Source organism: Phoca vitulina, unplaced genomic scaffold, assembly GCF_004348235.1.
Source record: "Phoca vitulina isolate PV1807 unplaced genomic scaffold, GSC_HSeal_1.0 scaffold8, whole genome shotgun sequence".
NCBI classification, from domain to species: Eukaryota; Metazoa; Chordata; class Mammalia; order Carnivora; family Phocidae; genus Phoca; species Phoca vitulina.
Genome location: NW_022589711.1, coordinates 64,955,573 through 64,973,279, shown reverse-complemented (window position 1 = coordinate 64,973,279; position 17,707 = coordinate 64,955,573). Strand labels below are relative to the sequence as shown.

The window sequence follows — 17,707 nt, the reverse complement described above, 5'->3', positions numbered from 1 at the left end:
TGCCCTCATAAATGATGAGGTTTTCTAGTTTTGCTAATAGGAACAGGAAATTTTTTTCGTTCCACATGAGATTAGGGTATTGTTCCCTTTAATATTTTCAGTTTCTTTTTTTTTTTTTTACCTGGCCTCAGGTAGTTTCCACACCTGCATGCAGTGATTCGTAGGTACTCAGCTAAACGCCAAGGGTCAATCCATAGATGCCCAGCTCTTTTCCATCTGGTAACCTGCCCTGTGGATTCTAGATGCTTTGACTTTCTCACACTCACAGTTCTGTCTCCTGCTCAGGGAGACAGTCAGGCTCTGCTTGATTTTCCCTTTCCTGTGCCAAACCTGGAAACTTTGTCTAGGCACAAAGCTCGGGCCGTCACAGGGCTAACCTTATTTGGTTCTCATCTCTCAAGAATCACCATCCTTGGCTGCCTGATGACCAAGATTTTGTGAACCATTGTTTCATATATTTGTTCAGTTGTTTCAGGAGGGAGGATGAATTCAGTTGTTGTTCTTTCATGTTGGCCAGAAAGAGAAGTCGGTTTAGAGTCCTTTAAAATATTATTCTTGGGGAGAAAGGATAACCTGAATAGGACAAAGCCATTGGTAATATAATAGGATACATATACAAATTTGAGGAAGGTTTCATGGGACTTGGTGCCTGAATAAGCATGGGTGGCGAGAGAAAATTTCCATTCCTCACAACTGTATGACTGTGTGGATGGCAACGCCATTTTCTGAGTTTAGGAGTTCAGGGGAAGGCATGGTTGGATGTAGGGCTGGGGAAATGAGTTCCAGTTATCTACATGATCTGTAGGAAATCCAGATGGAAATGACGAGGTGGCAGGTAGAGAGATGGATCTGAAGCTCAGGAAAGAAAGAACATGGATAGAACTATAGATTCTGGAGAAATCCTTCTAGAAAGGCTAGTGCCCAATTGAAAAGGACTATTTATCTCAAGTTTTGTGACTAGAAATTAAATGTGGACCACTTGGTAATGGATATAATCATTCCACTCTAAAAAAATTTATTGATATTAACACTGGGTTCTATTCACTGTAGTTTATATGTGTGTGTGTCCATTTTCTTTTTCTCTAATAAATTTTAGATTGGAAAGAAACAAAAACCTCAACTAAAGAATATCCTATTGTATAGGGTGGTATCTTCACCTCTACTTTAGATTTTATTACAGCAAAAAAAAAAAAAAAAAAAGAAAAAGAAAAAAGAGTAGGTTAAATGTTCTGTTTTTCTTTGAATTTCTACGATTGCATGTTTGCATGCCGATAAAACATGTATCAACAATTTTTTAGAATACTTTAAAAAATGGCAGTTTGTTAGGTTCTTTGATATATCATGTAGCTCTTGAATTCACTGGAATTGAATAAACAATACTATTATTAATGTAAGTCTTATGGTATTTCAAAACTTGGCTCAAGTTGAAACTTTCAGTATTAAAAATTTTACTTTCAGTATTATATATTCATGTCTTTCAACAGTGGTTTGGGACCTATGTCAAAGAGATGAGAAAACATAGGCTAAAACCTATTCATCTAAAATAGCAGTGCAACAACTTATGTGGAAATCAGGTATGCTGATTTAGATTATATGACTCCTTGGATGGGTGTATTTCTATTATTAGGAGAAGAATGAAGAACATAGTATCATACAACTGTCAGGCCATACCAGTCAAGGATCATCTCATATCAAGTCTACCCTGGTCATTTGGAAAATGAGAATTTTCAAGATTTGTATTTTTGAGGATGCAAAAAACGGAATATAGGAAGAAGGTCAATATTCCTAAATGCTAACTAATATTCCTGCACTTCATTTAGCATGCAGTCCAACTGACCTTCATTAGACCAACCTCCCTGTGAAGTCACAGTAGTCTTTGTGCTAATTGGGTGGTGGGGAGGTGGTGTTTGAATGAGGACAGAAGCCTGTTTGCTGTTCCTCCAGCTATCTCTGGAGCTTATTTTTAAAGGTTAATTATAAAACTTTAACTTTTCTTAGGGAATGCCCTTTTGCAAGCAAGTTTATATCTACCATGCAAATTTAATAATTAGGCTGAAAATAAACCAAATCCACTCGAGAAGAGAGGCTCAATCTGATTTACAATGGAACTGAAGTGTCAGGCTCAATGACAGAATTTCAGAGAACATGCAATTTAGGAGGTTGTTTGTTGAATCCAAATCCTTTTAGTTTATTTCAGTTTTTTTTTTTTTTTGCCTTTTTTTTACTTCAGTACTATCAGTACATGGTACAAGCAACAATTAGATTTTTAGCAACACAGTTGACAATAAAACTTAATTCTATTTCCTAATAATTTGTTTAGTATTTGATTAAGAAAATTATGGGTTTATCTCTTATTTTTTTCATGAAAACAGTATCAGGAAATACTGCATTTGTGTGTATCTATATGTGTGTGTGTATGATGACTGAGCTACCCCTTTGACTGAAATTTTAACAATTGAATTCACTCTAGACACAAGTCATTCTAAAATGTTCTCCATAGTTTCTTGTCCTTTATAACATCATCACAAACATGAAAAAGAAGGAATTCCTGAATCTCCTGCCATATAAAACCTGATTCCATTTTTTTATTTTCTCAGACTTTGTGACATATATACAGAGTTGTAAAATAGGAATTACTTAAAAATACAATGGCTATAACTTAATTACCTCAGGGTAGTTCAAGGTGTTTAGTGTGAACACTGTTTCAATAGGGCCTCTGATGTTTATTCTGATAACATTATTACACTGGGAACACTGTAAACACTATGGGTTTTAATTCCGATAAGATATTTGACAAGTCTCCCCTGCATTTCCTATAACTTGGAATTGGACCTGGAGGCTTGATTGGACTAATGTTCAAATTTTAGGCAAGAATATCTCAGAGGTGGCGCTGTGTCCTTGATTTTGTACCACAGTAGGAGGCATGCAAAACCTCATTGTCCTACTTTTCGTGATGGCAGGATGGATCGGTGGTTTCGGTGTTGCAGTCTGGGCCATCCATTATGAAGTCCGCCATCATTTGTGTAACATTCCAATCCAGTGCAGGACTGGATTCGCCACCATTTTATTTAGGCTTTTTTTTTTAATCTACAGTTCATAAGTGAGCTAGTTCCCTTGATTTCTTCGGTGCATTATCCTTGATGGGTACAGGCAACAGGACGAAAGAATAGAGAATCCAGAGAGGATGGTACTTTGATGTCAGGCAGCCTGGTTACCATCTCAGAAGGCTATAATACCTGTCTGAGATAGGCACAGCACTCTAATGCCTGAGGGAGATGCAGGCAAGAATACGATCAGAACTAAAGCAGATGCCTGTCCTGAGAAAAAGGAACATAATTTGGAGTGATCTCCAATGCTCGGGAAACACTTCAGTCTCCCACGAGCCATTGGGGTCTTGATTCCCAGATCTAGGTGGTCTCTGAAGGGAACAATGCAGGAAAGCTGCCTCTAGCCTGGCTATGCTGGCTCTCCTCGTATCCAGAAAAATAAAGGAGCATTTCCTTTTTTCTAGACAACAGTCAATCATTTTGAATGAGTGTTGTTTTTAAGACTTCAACTATTCACCATTTTTTTCTCACTGTTTGCTTCTTGGAATTTTGTTTTGTTTTGTTTTCTCTTTGCTGGTAGATACTTTTACGAAATATTTCTGCTTGCCAGAAAATACACTATATTTTGCACAAATGTGGGTATTTGTGCATATGAGCATGCACTGGGGGTTATCTTAGCTGTTGACGTTCTAAGTCTCCAAGGGAGGGAGACGGAAGATGGCTTTTAGAGGTAAGGTCTTTGGGACATGGGACATATCAAGTCAGCAGGAAGTCCTTCCCACTGCTTTCCCCCTTCCTTCATCATATTCTTGACCTAGGGTCTCCAGATTGTTTATCATTCCTTAACTTATGGCTAAAATCCTGAAACTTTGGGAAATGTGCTTTAAGAATTTCATTCTGGGGGCGCCTGGGTGGCTCAGTCGTTAAGCGTCTGCCTTCGGCTCAGGTCATGATCCCAGGGTCCTGGGATCGAGCCCCGCGTCAGGCTCCCTGCTCCGCGGGAAGCCTGCTTCTCCCTCTCCCACTCCCCCTGCTTGTGTTCCCTCTCTGGCTGGCTTTCTCTCTGTCAAATAAATAAAACTTTAAAAAAAAAAAAAAAAAGAATTTCATTCTGAATATCCAGGCATTTCATTACTGAGGTTAACGTAAGACATAGTTTCCAAGCATGCCTCCTTTGTTCAATCATGACTACACATTCATCGAACCATTTGTGCGAGGCACTGGCTAATGCTGGGCACACACCAAGGGCAGTAAGATGTGTTTCCTGCCTTCTAGCAAAGAGACAGATCTAAGCAAATAATTACAACCAATGTGAACATCAGAGTACAGAGAAGGAGAAATTAATTCTCCCTGGAGGAGGTGATGTTTCTATTGGGTTTCTCAGATTCTTTTCATTTTTTCTAATCTTAAATTTCCACTCTCAGTGGGGCAATTTATTCTGTCCCTGTGGTTTGGAGCAAGGAGAAGATTTAGGCAAAGTACTTCTAGAAAGACTAGCCCTCCAAGAAACAACAGAACCCTTTCTCAATATTCCTGTGCTGTTTCTTCTCCTACTTCATCTGTAGGGCATGGCCAAAACGACTGTTCTTATAATCAACAGCAGTTCACATTCAGAATGATACCATTGTCCCCTTTTTTGCATATAAAAATATTTTTTAAATGGCTGATTTTTTTTTTCCCGTCTTCACTCTTCTTCCAATAGCCTGACAATTATTCAAGCTGGTGTGACAAGTAATACGACTCAGAGGAACCCTTTTAAGATAAGAACCTGGTGGGAAGAGGCTAACAGGAGGCCCATGATGGTAGTGTGAACAAATGCATTAGCTTGTATGTGCCTGTTGCCCATCTGCAGAAGCCGGGAAGACACTAAACCCAAGTCCTGGTCTCCCAGTGCAATGGCAACTTGTCATCTCCACCTCCGTGGGACGAACTGAATGAGTGAAAGAAAAGCATATTTCTAGAAAGTGCGCCTTTTCTTGTTTATCCACAATAGGAATTCTCATACCTTGTGGTAGTGGGAGCCCTCACTTTATTCTAGAGGCTCTCTTCTACCTCAGCTTACAAAGGAGCCCCCAAAGGGAAAACTACTTTATGTTCTTATGTACAGGTGGGTCACAGAAATAAGATGAAAAGCAAAGAGGAACACATGATTGTTCTGCTCACTGTCTCATTTTGAAACTACCTCACTTGTATAGAACATTTAGGAAGCCTGTAAATGTCATGTTCCCAGGGAAGATTGTTTTTCTTAGGAGTCAGTCCTTTAAAACATTTCTTCCATTGGCACACGTGTCTACTTAAATCCTCGTTCTCATTCTGACATTTGATAGAACTAGCAAGTACTTGTGTCAGCCTAACAATTGACCCACATGACCCCTCCATTAGCAGACAGGAAGTGGATCACTATGTTTTTATAGCACATGAGCTGAGAAGTAGAAAACATTCTGTGTAATGGGCACATGCTGAGGCTGCAATTTTGTAAAAAGTCATTGTTTTGACTTCCTGACACTCACATCTAAATAATATGTTTCATCTCAGCTCTTAGCACTCTGGGAGGGGCTATATATCCTGTTTCTGTGTTTGAGGAAAGGAGCCCAGAAACCGGGTGAAACACCTCTTGGTAGACTGACATCTAGTTATGTGACCCCAGGGGATACTGAAGTTTCATAATATCCAGGGACAGAAACAGGTTGGGTTCTGGAAGAGGTTTAACATTCTTTAAAACTCAGGATAATAAAAGATGTTCATAAACATCAAATATTTCTATTTTGCCTATGTGTTTTAAGATATTTTATTAACCAACTTATAAAATATATGCCAGTCAAGGTCCAGTTAGGAAAACAGAAACCACACTAGGTATTTTATTTTGTTTTTTAAGGCTTTTATTTATTTGTCAGAGAGAGAGAGAGAGAGCACCAAGCAGAGGGAGAAGCAGGCTCTCCACGGAGCAGAGAGCACGATGTGGGACTTGATCCCAGAATCCTGGGATCACGACCTGAGCCAAAGGCAGGTGCTTAACCGACTGAGCCACCCAGGTGTCCCCACACTAGGTATTTTAAACAGAAGGGATTCAATACAAGGAGTAGCCTGAAAGAACAAAACAAAACAAAACACAGGTTGATGAGCCAACCCAGAAATTAGTCAGGTGGAAGGAGTTGCCACCCTTCAGATGGGAGAACAGGCAGAGATTGCAGACCCAGGGAGCTGGGCTGAGAGGCTGCTGCCTCAGAGGGGGGTGTGGGAAGAAGCCACTGCTTAGCTTCCCTGAGCAAGCTGAGAAGGTGCCATGCAGTCGTGCTCAGACCATGGAGGGCATCGCTCAGCTGCCTCAAGCCTCTGAGGAGGGTTCTCTTGGCTAGCCCTGGGGCTGCTGGGACTTCTGAGAGGGTGCTGCATGGCTGGCATCCAGGCCCCTGAGGGGTTTCTTCGGAGCTGTCATGGGTGCCCAAAGATACTATGTGGTCTTTGCTGTCTATCTGTGCTAGAGAGATGCTGACAGCTGCAGGGGGCAGGAAATCTCTTCTCCCTTCTAGTCTCTCCCTATCTGCCTCCCCCTAGCTCCTGTCTTTTTTGGACATAATCAATTACTAACAGATGCCTTAGAGAATCCCCTCAGTTCTAAACCTAGTCTTCCCTGCCCGTGTTGTGTAGCAACCAATAGAAGTCAACAGACGTGGTCACTCCAACCCAGTACAGTAACTCCTTCCTTTGTCCATTGGTTTGGTGACATGGAGAAACTCAAATTGCCAGATAGCAATCTGAATTGCCAATTCAGTAGAAAAAATTATCATCCTTCCTTTTGAAACTAAGCTGTCTAACCAGTGCTCATTACACAAATTTGTGGGAATAGGAAGCAAAAATTCTGTAAGTGAATGATTAGGGGTAACAGAGGAACTGGGGTCATTTTTACCTCTTTGTTTCCAGATCCACAGATTCGGACTATGGGAGAAAAACACGATGTATTGGTCATTGGTTTAAAGCATATGCTGCCTCCGGTAGGATAGGGACTCTACCTCATAGGATGTTCTCTCAACTAAAACCATAACTGAATTTTTAGGAGGCCATGCAACCTTTCTCAGGCCAGCTGCTTCCAGGTGTTAGTGGTAAGATCAATGAGTTCCATGATCATGAACCATTGCTGTACTTTTTTTTTTTCTTTCTGTGAAATGAATTGCTGAGTCTGAAGCAGTTTGTATGGGATACCATGAAGGTGAATAAGGCAATCCATAAGAACACAGATGGTATGTTCACAGAAGTGTTGCAAGCAGAGAAGACAAATCAATAAGCAGAGCAACTGCCTATTCCAATGAAGACAATTGCAGCCCCTCCATTATGGAAGGGGTGCAGTATAGTGGGTGGCTGAATTATCCCCCTGCCCCACCAAATGGTGCCATAATAGGAACTGGCATTGACTTCTGCTACTGTCAGCTTGAGCACTGAGTAGTGGTGGTAACCTGATCATACTTGGTGATGGGAGGTCCATGTTGTTGGACCCAAACGCAGCCTCCATTCCTGCTGCCCTGTCTTGTGTACACGAACCTATTGACCAAGTACCTGGGCGTTTGGAGAAAGAAACTGACAGACAGTCTTCCTTTTCTACCTGATTATTGAGAGCTTTGTCTGCAGCAGATGTCTTTGTGAACATTCTGATAATTAAAATTCATACAAATACCCCCACACTTGGTGCCAATTTGAGAGGTCCTTCTACATACCGCTTTACAGACAATCTTCTGATCCTTTCTTTCCAAATCCCTGATGCCAGCCGAACCATTAGTTATTACCCATGAAGCAATGTAGGTCCACCCATATCTTGGGCCATCTCTCAGTCCAGTCAAAGTGGACAGCGAGATAGATTGCTTAAAGTTCTGCCCACTGAGAGGACTTTTCTTCCTTAGTGTTTTTTTTTTGGTTTGCTTTTTAGCATACTCCTGCTTGTGGCTATAAGGCTCTAGTCCTAGTTTGCCATCATATTGAGGAGGAAACATCTGTAAACCAGACCATTTCTCAGTCATTTGTTTACAGGGATATCTCCATAAAAATCTAGCACTGGATGATGGAAAGAGAGATATGCAGGAGAAGAATGTGCCATAGGAGCCTGAGCCATCAGCATGCATGGCTTTATGGTTCCTTTGAGACCTGCTTGAGTCTGATATTGCATATGCCATTTCTAGCTGAGGATGAAGTGTTGCTGTGCATGCCTAATTGTGTGGCCTAATGAATCAGATAATATGCAGTCAATGATGGGCAGCTGGTCACAAGGCCAGAGGTTCATTTTCTGCAAGGTCCAATAGAAAGGCAGGGACAGTTTTTCAAAAGGAGAATAGTAATCTGGAAAAGAGGGCACCATTTTCCTTCAAACCCTCAGGGTATGCACCATGGTCAACTTTTGAGGGTTGGCCATGGGCTCCATACAGCTCCCCTATTTACCACAGAGACATCCAGTGCTGTTGGATCTGCTGAGACATAAGGCCCCTGTAGTGGCACAGAGTAGTCTAAACTGGATTACTCTACAGTCTGCACACTGGACTAGTTGAGCCTTCTTTTACTTTGTCATCACACAACTCTGGCTGCATATGGGTTAAACATTGAATTGGTCCGAGAAGCACACTGAAAATAAGCTATATGGTGCCTCCAAAATATGGAGGCACCCAGTTGGTGCAAGGTGTAAGAAACTGTCTTTCACTTTGGAGGGAATATCCCAGTATGATCCAGAGTATTGGATTCCTAGAAACTTCATCTAGGTGACTGACTCCTAAATTTCATGGGTTGTAACTTCTACTCTTTGATGAGCATGTGTCTTGGGTACCTAATGGACGTGCTACCTATTGTTCATCAGATTCAAACATCATGGTGTCCTCTGTGCAATGGACCGGTTTAATCTCTTGTGGGATTAAGTTCCTTGCAGACTAGATTATGCCGAGAGACTTGACATGGCCCTAAGACAAGATGATGAAGGTATTTTCTGGTAGTCCATTTTACATTTTAAACTGATATGGAGAAAAAAGCATTATTAGAGTAATAGCTGCCCAAATATAGGGCCATCATATGAAAGGTTGAAATTGGGCCTGGAAGATAATGGGAAAATAATTGGAATAAAGTTCTTCACAATAACTAGAATGTGGCGTATGTGGCATCTAATATGGTTCTTGGGAGCAGGCATGGGAGAAACTTTTAAAAATATATCAAGATAGGATTACTGGGTCTTCATTTAAAAAGGACATCATATGACTTTTGTGCCATTCTTTGCTCATTATAAAATACTATCACATCTTTTAAGAATTATGTGGAAGATATATGAATTAATAATGGAAAACAGATTCTGTAAATGGTGCAAGCTCACTGCTGTTTACTTTAGTTCTTATAATAGACGTGTAAAACAGGCTAAGGTGCATTCCCATTGTATAGATGAAGAAAGTGAGGTCTTCTCTATTCAGGGAACTTGTCTGAGTTCTCACAGTTGATCAGTAACAGAGTTTCAAATCAAAACCAGCTATATTGATTGATATACGGATACAGGTGATATTATTAGGGAGATGTGCATATGTTTACATAATTGAAATATTAATTTACATATTTTTCTTATTTTTCTCTCTTCTTCCTTCCCAATTCCTATCACAAGGGGAATAGAAGGGACTTTTTAAGACTGAGAAAGAATGGTGGTCTTACTTTGTTCTTCACACAGCAGAGATCCACACCCAGCTTCCTTGAAGCAGCCTGGGGAAGAACTTGGAGGGGAATGGCTATGTGGTGTAGCTAGAGAGGCTGGATATTAGGTTCTGGGTCTTTTCAGCTTTGGCAGAGCTCTGTGCCAAACTTGGCAGGAATGGCAGAGCTGTCTGAACTTGAGGCACTGTGAGAGCTTAGACAATGAGCACATGGGTAGTGATTGGTCTGGGCTGAAGACAAGAGGGCTTCACCCAAGTGATGTGACCTAGGTAAGTTCCCAGGGGCTTTTGTACGACACAGGGAGGCCCAGTAAGATGAGGACTTACGCTCAGATGTATTTTGATTTTGGAACAAAATGAAGTATTGCAACATTTCTCATAAAATCTTGTGTGTGGATTAAAAGTCCCACCTCCTACTTGTGTCTTTATTTTGGGGCCCAAAAGGGAAAAGCAGGGCAGCGGTGATGATGGGACTGAGGTCCTGGGCATTAGAGAGCTTGAAGGGAAAAGAATGGCCTTATGTGCACCTTAATATCACCATCAACCCAACATGTTTTCAGTTTATTATCGGTATGTGCCAGTAGCTGATTCACATAGCTGTTTGGAGGAGAGTGCTAATGAAGCCAAGGTCAGGGCTCTCATTTCCATACAGTCAAATACACTTAGTGAGAGAGAAGTTCAGCTCCAGTCACCACAGGTTAAATCCCTAACCCGCACCAACTGCCTTACAAATATGTGCGCTGGGTTATGGGAGGCCAGGTGAGAGGGTGTGAGTGAGTCAGCACAAGGCCTCGCCATCTCCAAGGGCAGAAACTCAATGTCCTATAGATATGCCTGTAATCTGTGTGAGTGCCTATAAAGGAGAGAACACACTGCTCCATCTGAACTGATTCACAAAAAAGAAATATATCAAACCAAGTTCCTCTAGTTTCTGAATAGAATCTGATATGGTAAAAGGCTCTGTCATTAGTCGGTTTAGGGCCACATCTTATCTACACGAAACATTTTAACCCGATTATATTATACCACAATATATATAATTATACATATATATATATTGTGGCATAATTTACAAAAATGATATGGATTTCAAGAAGCATGTTTGAAATTCTGCAAACTAAAGGTGAGGATTCTAAGATTACATTTTAAATAAAAATTCTGGAAAGGAAACCATAATTAGAACATGTGCAATGTTCCTAAGATTGTTTTTCTATTATTGTGGTACAATTTATATACAATGTACTGGCCGTAAGGGTTCGGTTCAGTGGATTTTGACCACTGTATGTACCCATGTAATCACCACTCAATATAAGATGTAAAACCTTTCCATCATCCCAGAAAGTCCCCTTCTGCTCTTTCCCAGTCAGTTCCTCCACCCTCCCAGGCAACCACTATTCTATCACCAGAGATTAGTTTTGTCTTTTCTTGAACTTCATAGAGGTGTGGTCAATCAGTATGTACTTTTTTGCGTCTGGCATTTTTCACTCAATGTTTTTGAGGTTCATGCTCTTTGCTACATATATCAGAAGTTTATTCCTTTTTATTTGTCATGAAGATACTACAAGCTGTTTGTCCATCATCTTGTTGATGGATATTTGAGTTGTTTCTTGTTTTCAACTATCACAACTAAGGCTGCTATAAATATTTTCCTAAAATTATTAAAATTTATGTTTAAATTCTCATTTTTCAGGCTAAATCTCTCAGAGCACTAAAAGTTCTTCAACAGTAACTCTTACAAACTGTTGCCTGGTTTCTTCACTTTGTTTTGATTTTCTGCAATTGTTATCAAGATTGAGGAGTTTTGAAAAGTTAAATTGTCCCAAGCGATGATAAGTTATAGACACAGTGTTGAGAAGGACCAAATGAAACCACAGGTTCTGTGCATCCAGATATGCATCAACTTCCTGAGCCATGTCCAATTACATCCAAACAAATATGTTTTGCATTGCACTTTTCAAAGCCTCCCCTGTTTGCCAACATGAGTTCATTCAGTAATTCGTTTTTGTTTGTTTATTTAACAAGAACTCATCAAGCTCCTCTTATATGTTTTTTGGGCTTGTGCTGGGCTCTGCGTACATTATGGCAAGGGTTACCTTTGGATCAGAACCAGGGTGAGGCTTGGTGTGCCTAGCCCATAGAGGAAAACTAAATGCATACTTTTGAGATTGACCTGAATACAAATAAACTGATAGGGTAGAAGTATGGAGAGAGTTTTGTGGAAACATCAAGGTTTATAAATATATGTTCCTGTTTTTGCCTAGATCCCACTTGATCATATTCTAATGATGTCTTCTGTGTTTGACTGTAAATTATCTAATTATGGTTTCCTCCCCCATTTCAGGGGCAGAACAGAGGCTGTTTCCTATTGGTCTTGGTATCTCAGTCCGTGGCCTGGATCTCAGAAGGGAGTGACTAACTCTGTGTAGGTTTGCAAAAAAAAAAAAAGGGGCAGGAAAAGAGACATCTTAGATAGACCTTGAAGAGGATATTAGGGTGGTGGTGAGTGGTGGTGGGAGGGTGGTATTCCAAACAAGAGACAGTTTAATCTGTGGAGGTCCTTTGGGTACTAGTTGTTTTCTCTCTTGAAAATGTTCCCATTTAATATTCCTGAATCACCATCATGATTTTGAATCCCTTTTAGCAATCCAGTCTTTAATTAAGTTTTTAAAAATCCTTACTACATACATATCTACGTAGCAAAATGGTGGTGAGCCAAGATTTTTTTTTACAAAAGATTATGTCCTTGTCATTTCTTTAAACAATTATTCTGTTGAATGCCTTACATACAAAAGAAGAATATCACAAAAACAAAATAGTTGCCTAACATTTCTACAAAGACTTTTATCCTGAATAGAATGAATAAAGGGGATTGTTATTATGATTTTTGGCCATTCCAGGTAGAAGAATGATCTATTTTTCAAATAATTTAAAAAATTAAATGGTTTCTTCTTCATAATTGATAATCAAATCCAGCCCATTTAATTTATTGTTGAATAATATGCATCTCATTGGTTTAAAGAGACTATTATTAACAAAGAAATTGGAATCTCTTTATTTCACATTTATCACTGAAGTGGAAACTGTACATAAGGATTCAGGAAGAGTATTTTAGCATTACTTTTTTTCCCTTTATGCATACAGGCTTTGAGTAAATTGCATGGGAAACTTCTCTGATTGAATGTTGGAGGTCATCTTTTGGTAAGCATGGCACACAATGAGCCTAGGCATTATGAATTCTAAGATGTAAATTACAGGAGCTTTGAAGATAGGAATGATTCTCCTAGGCAATGCGTTGCACAAAGAAGCAGAGTGGAAATGTCATCATTTATGTTTTATTTTGGACAGGATCATCTCCTCAATTCTTTCCTTTCCTACTCTGCTTTAGCAGATTTAGACATAAAAGAAATCTCATATTCTTTGTAGATCTAATGTGGAAGTCTAATATTTTAGAATTCAGAATGAAACTTTCTTTCCAGGCCTTTAATAAGATCTTAAAGCATTTAAGAAGCATTAATTAAGCTTTACAAAGCAACTGTAAGATGATTTGGTCAATTCAAAAACATAGTCATGAAGTCTGTACTCAGCTTTCAATTGCTGTATGTCCCAGTGGAGAAAAAGCACAGATAATGCAAACCACAGATCATACCCAAACCACTTCTACTCAATGGCAAAGATACTTTTAAAAATACAGCTAATCCAAAATCATTTATATTTGATCTTAGAATGCATTATATAATTTTTTTTTCATAAAACCATATGAAAATATACTGCCATAATTATGCTTTACTTAAACGAAATCTACAGTGAATTCAGCCTCCTCGTATATATGCTGATTACTGGAAGAAAGAAATACCTGTGTGTCAGAAGTGGTCCGGAGATGTGTGTTTTTGAATAGAATGCTATTAATACAAAAAACAAAAATTAAGAAAAAAATGTATTCACAGCTACAAACACAGTCACATATTCTCACGCGCTCTCCCTTTCTATACCCACCCCCCTTCCATATTGAGCCCTGACTCTTTCCTAGCTGGTTTCTTTGCTTGTTATCCAAGAGCCAGAGTGGATGATTTAGAGTGACAAGATGCTGGGCTGTCACAGATAATGTACAAAGTGTACATGGCATCTAGAAGTGGTAGCTTTGACAGAGAAGCAACTTTTTGATATAACCTAAAAAATAAACCACTAAACTTTCAGCTTCCAGAAAAGAATCCATAAATGTGCTCAACAGATACTCTTACTCCACAGCTGAGCCTCACCCCAATACTAAGCAAATCAAACTCCTCAGTGACCTCTAGACAGTGACACAGGTGACAGGGTTAGTGGTCGAGCCAGGGACCAGGTTTCCTGACCATCACAACAGTGTCTTCTGAGTATCCTCTGTCTAAGTCAGCTCGGGCTCCCATCACGAAATGCCATAGACGGGGTGGCTTACACAACGGGCATTTATTTCTCACAGTTCTCACAGTTCTGAAGGCTGGGAAGTCCAAGATTAGGGTGCTGGCAGATTCAGTGACTGGTGAGGGCCAACTTCTTGGTTTGCAGACAGATGCCTTTTCGCTGTGTCCTCACATGATGGGGAGGGGTGCCAGGGGGAGGGACAGAGAGGGATTGCTCTGGTCTGGTCTCTTCTTCTAAGAGCACCAACCCCATTATGGGGGCTCCACCCTCAAGACCTCATCTAAACCTAACTACCTCCCAAGGCGCATCTCCAAATACCCATCACACTGGAGGGTGAGGGCTTCCACATATGAACTTGGGAGGGACACAAATATTCAGTCCATAACACCCATGCCATCTTATAGGGAGAATAGAAAGGAGGGACCTATGAAGCACCAGCCCCGGGCTGCCACAGGACTCTCCTTTCCCTGAACGGATCTGTCCCGTTTCCACAAATTTAGGACTAGTTTTGCTTTTAAAATTTTTCTTTGAAAATGAATGAAATTTTCCCATACATTAGGGCCATTGCTAAGAGCCCAAGTGTCAGAATCTTATCACTGAGTTCTGACGAGGTCATTGTGATCTGAAGGAGCTGAGTGGGCTGTCACAGTGAAGGGCAGCATTTGGGGGGAGGTGGCCCACCACAGGTTCTAGGAGGAGGTCTGGATCTAGAGCCAGAATTCTTCAGAATTCCCAGAAATGGAGAGAGACTTGGAGGGCGGGCAATATTGAAAAGTCCGGGAAGGCAGGCGGGTGGCATCTGTCTCCCCTTTGGCAAACACCATGTGTTTTTGTCTTGTTTTATCATTGCTCCTTTATCCTCAGGCTTAGCACAGTGTTTGGCACATAATAAGCAGGGAGGTATATATTTCTTGACTGGATAAGTGAACTAATTAGAGTTCATTGCATTCGTTCCCAGAGGGGCTGGGTTAGCAGGGAGAGCAGTCACATGGTGCTTCACTGATGGAAAAGGCAGACATCCCAGTTATCAAATGAAGATGGGTTGGGGCCAGAAAAGTAAGTCATAGGTGCCGAGACTCAGAATCCAGGGCCAAAGTTCTTTGTCTCACCTTCCTAGGGTAACATGAGGTCCTGGGGCTTTGGATTAGGACCGAGGGTATGTGCCCACGGGTGTTCCCAGCAGAGGTCTTGGGGCTATGTTGTCTGAAGCAACGCAGGGCCGACACATTGTGTTTTGAACATATTTGATTCAATTCGTCTTTTTAAGCTCTGAAGGCTAATGTAGATCTCTCTCAGAGTTGAGCACATGTAAGATTCTTTTTCTCCCCTTCTCTACCTAGATTCTTTGATCCAGCCTCAAGTATGATATCTGTGGTCACGGAAACACCAGTGATCGTCCGAGAACATACCACGACCACCTCTGTCCCTGCTTCTCCAAACAGCCTTAGTGTCCCTTCGGCCTGCTGCACGCGTGTGCACCTGTACACACACAGTCACTCGCTGGTGGAAACCCATAGGATTGTGCACAGCCCCCGGAGCACATTGGGAAAACAATCTCAGGGGCCTCCCCTCTTCCTTGAACAGGCCTTCCTAAAAGGTTGTTCCTACTCTGGAAAGTTGGGGAGAGGAGGCCTAATAGGATCTCCGTGCAATTCCCCTGTCCAGAGAGGACTTGTGGCCATGAGTCTTATCAACACTGGCACCCAACGACACTGTCCTGTGGACCCTCACCCTCGGCTGGCGCTTGGATGTGGTGCTTACCCTTCTCTCATTCACAGGAAGGCCGGCACTGCCTCCCAATCAAGTTCTGTCTCCAATAAACCACACTGCTCAAGGCTCACCCTTGTGTGATAAAACTGTGGCAGGGCTAATAATAGAAACCACAAATCCTGCCTGCCAATCCTGCATTCTAACCTCTAATCCACTTGTAGCAAGGACAAATGTTTTCAGGAAAATAAATTGACGCTGTGGAGAACACAGTGGCCTGACTGGACTGCTCCTATTGTCAGATCTTCCCCCACAAAAGCCTAGAAATAGGGGCTGGATGCCACCCTCCAGACCCTGGTTACCATATACCTAGTTTCAAGCCTCCTCTAATTGCTAATGCAGCCTGAGTTACAGAGGCTGTGAAAAAAAATGAAAAGAGAACACAGGCAGGAGGGGCAAAGAGACCTAAAATGCCGTCACTGTCACAAGCTACTTAGTGATGGGAATGTATCTTTTGCGTTTCAGTACAATGCAAATAGCCTGATGGAAAGTTCAATATTAGATGAATAGGACGCTCACGTTTGTCCGATGGAAAGTTGGCTAAGTGGGCGAATTCCTTAATCCAGTGCCTGGATCTGAAGGCCCGAGGCAGCCTGCTCAGCAGAAAGTATCCTCAGAAAACCTACTTGGGAGTTCCAGCTTGCCACGTGTATCTGGTTCAAAGGGACAAAGCATTTCATCTCCCAGGCCTTGGAGCTCTTAGCTCTTAAAACAGCACGAAAGTAGCAGCCCTGTTTGCCGCACAGAACTGTTTCGAGGCTTTAGCGAGAGACAATGTATAGGAAATGCTGTATCCACTGTAAACCCACCTGTAACTAAGGGGAATTACGATCACTGGACACAAATCCATTTATTGTTCCTGATTGGCTGTACGCAGAATTCAAATTCCCCAGAAAATAGCTCAGCCTTCATTTTCCAGCTGTGTGGTGTGCAGCTTCTAAACATTTCTCCTGAAACCTTGCCTCTTAAAACCTTTGGTGTTGAGGTTTTGTACAGAGCTTTGGCACTTGGTTAACCGTTCCATCCCCAGGCAGCTGTGGGGCAGGAATTCCTGGTTTGATGTGTGTTTCAACCAGCTCAGCGACCCTCCTGCACCTTGGCCACTGAAGTGTTTTCACGGAGATGCAAACCAGAGTGGAATCAAACACGAACTTTGGTGAGATGAGTTCTGGGAGGAATCTGGTTTAACGAATGAGGTATGTAAACAGGACTCAGGAAGCTGTGGCTGCAGACTTCTCTTGCGAAGCTTTAACTCGCTCGGCTTTGAAACGCCACGTTTGCTTTGCCGTGTGCTGAATGTCAGTGAAATAACAATGTATATTGAGATTTCTCAGCTGGTGGTGTGATAACATTCAAAATCTTGCTCTTGTTCGGTATCATTTCGGAATTTGCATGGCATTAATGAAACTAAGGAGAAACAAGCTCATACTTTTGGGGAGGGTGAGTGTGCTCTCAGCCTAGGTTTTGGGGTGGTTCAGCCTTCTCTAATTAAGTGCATGACCGTAGATTAATTATTGAAGAAATAAAGAAAGAGGTCAGACAAAATTAGCAAATGATCATTGGAAGATAGTCATTTACTCTTCTTTTTTCTTCTTCAGGAAATCAATTTCATAGTTTTTTGTGTATCCTTCCAATATTTTAGTACAAGTATAAATAAATACAAATGCATACTCATATTTCCCCATTTACCTTGCAAAGGTAAGTCCCCCACTCTTTTATGTCAGACATCTTATACTTGTGTTTACAGATTAATAAAACGCAGCTATAAGAGGCGTTGGATGTTTTAGGACTCTGCTTTTGCTAGCCAGTACCATGTACACGTGGGAGTCCTAC

The 17,707-nt window shown here is 41.2% G+C and overlaps 1 long non-coding RNA gene across 1 annotated transcript in view; it reads left to right on the top strand.

Annotated features, from left to right (window-relative positions):
• Positions 1-17,707, top strand: part of LOC116634056 — a 552,552-nt gene that overhangs the window by 72,998 nt on the left and 461,847 nt on the right. Inside the window, exon 2 of the long non-coding RNA XR_004299835.1 lies at positions 15,448-17,070. This is a non-coding gene — a long non-coding RNA (uncharacterized LOC116634056). The remainder of the gene's footprint in view (positions 1-15,447; positions 17,071-17,707) is intronic.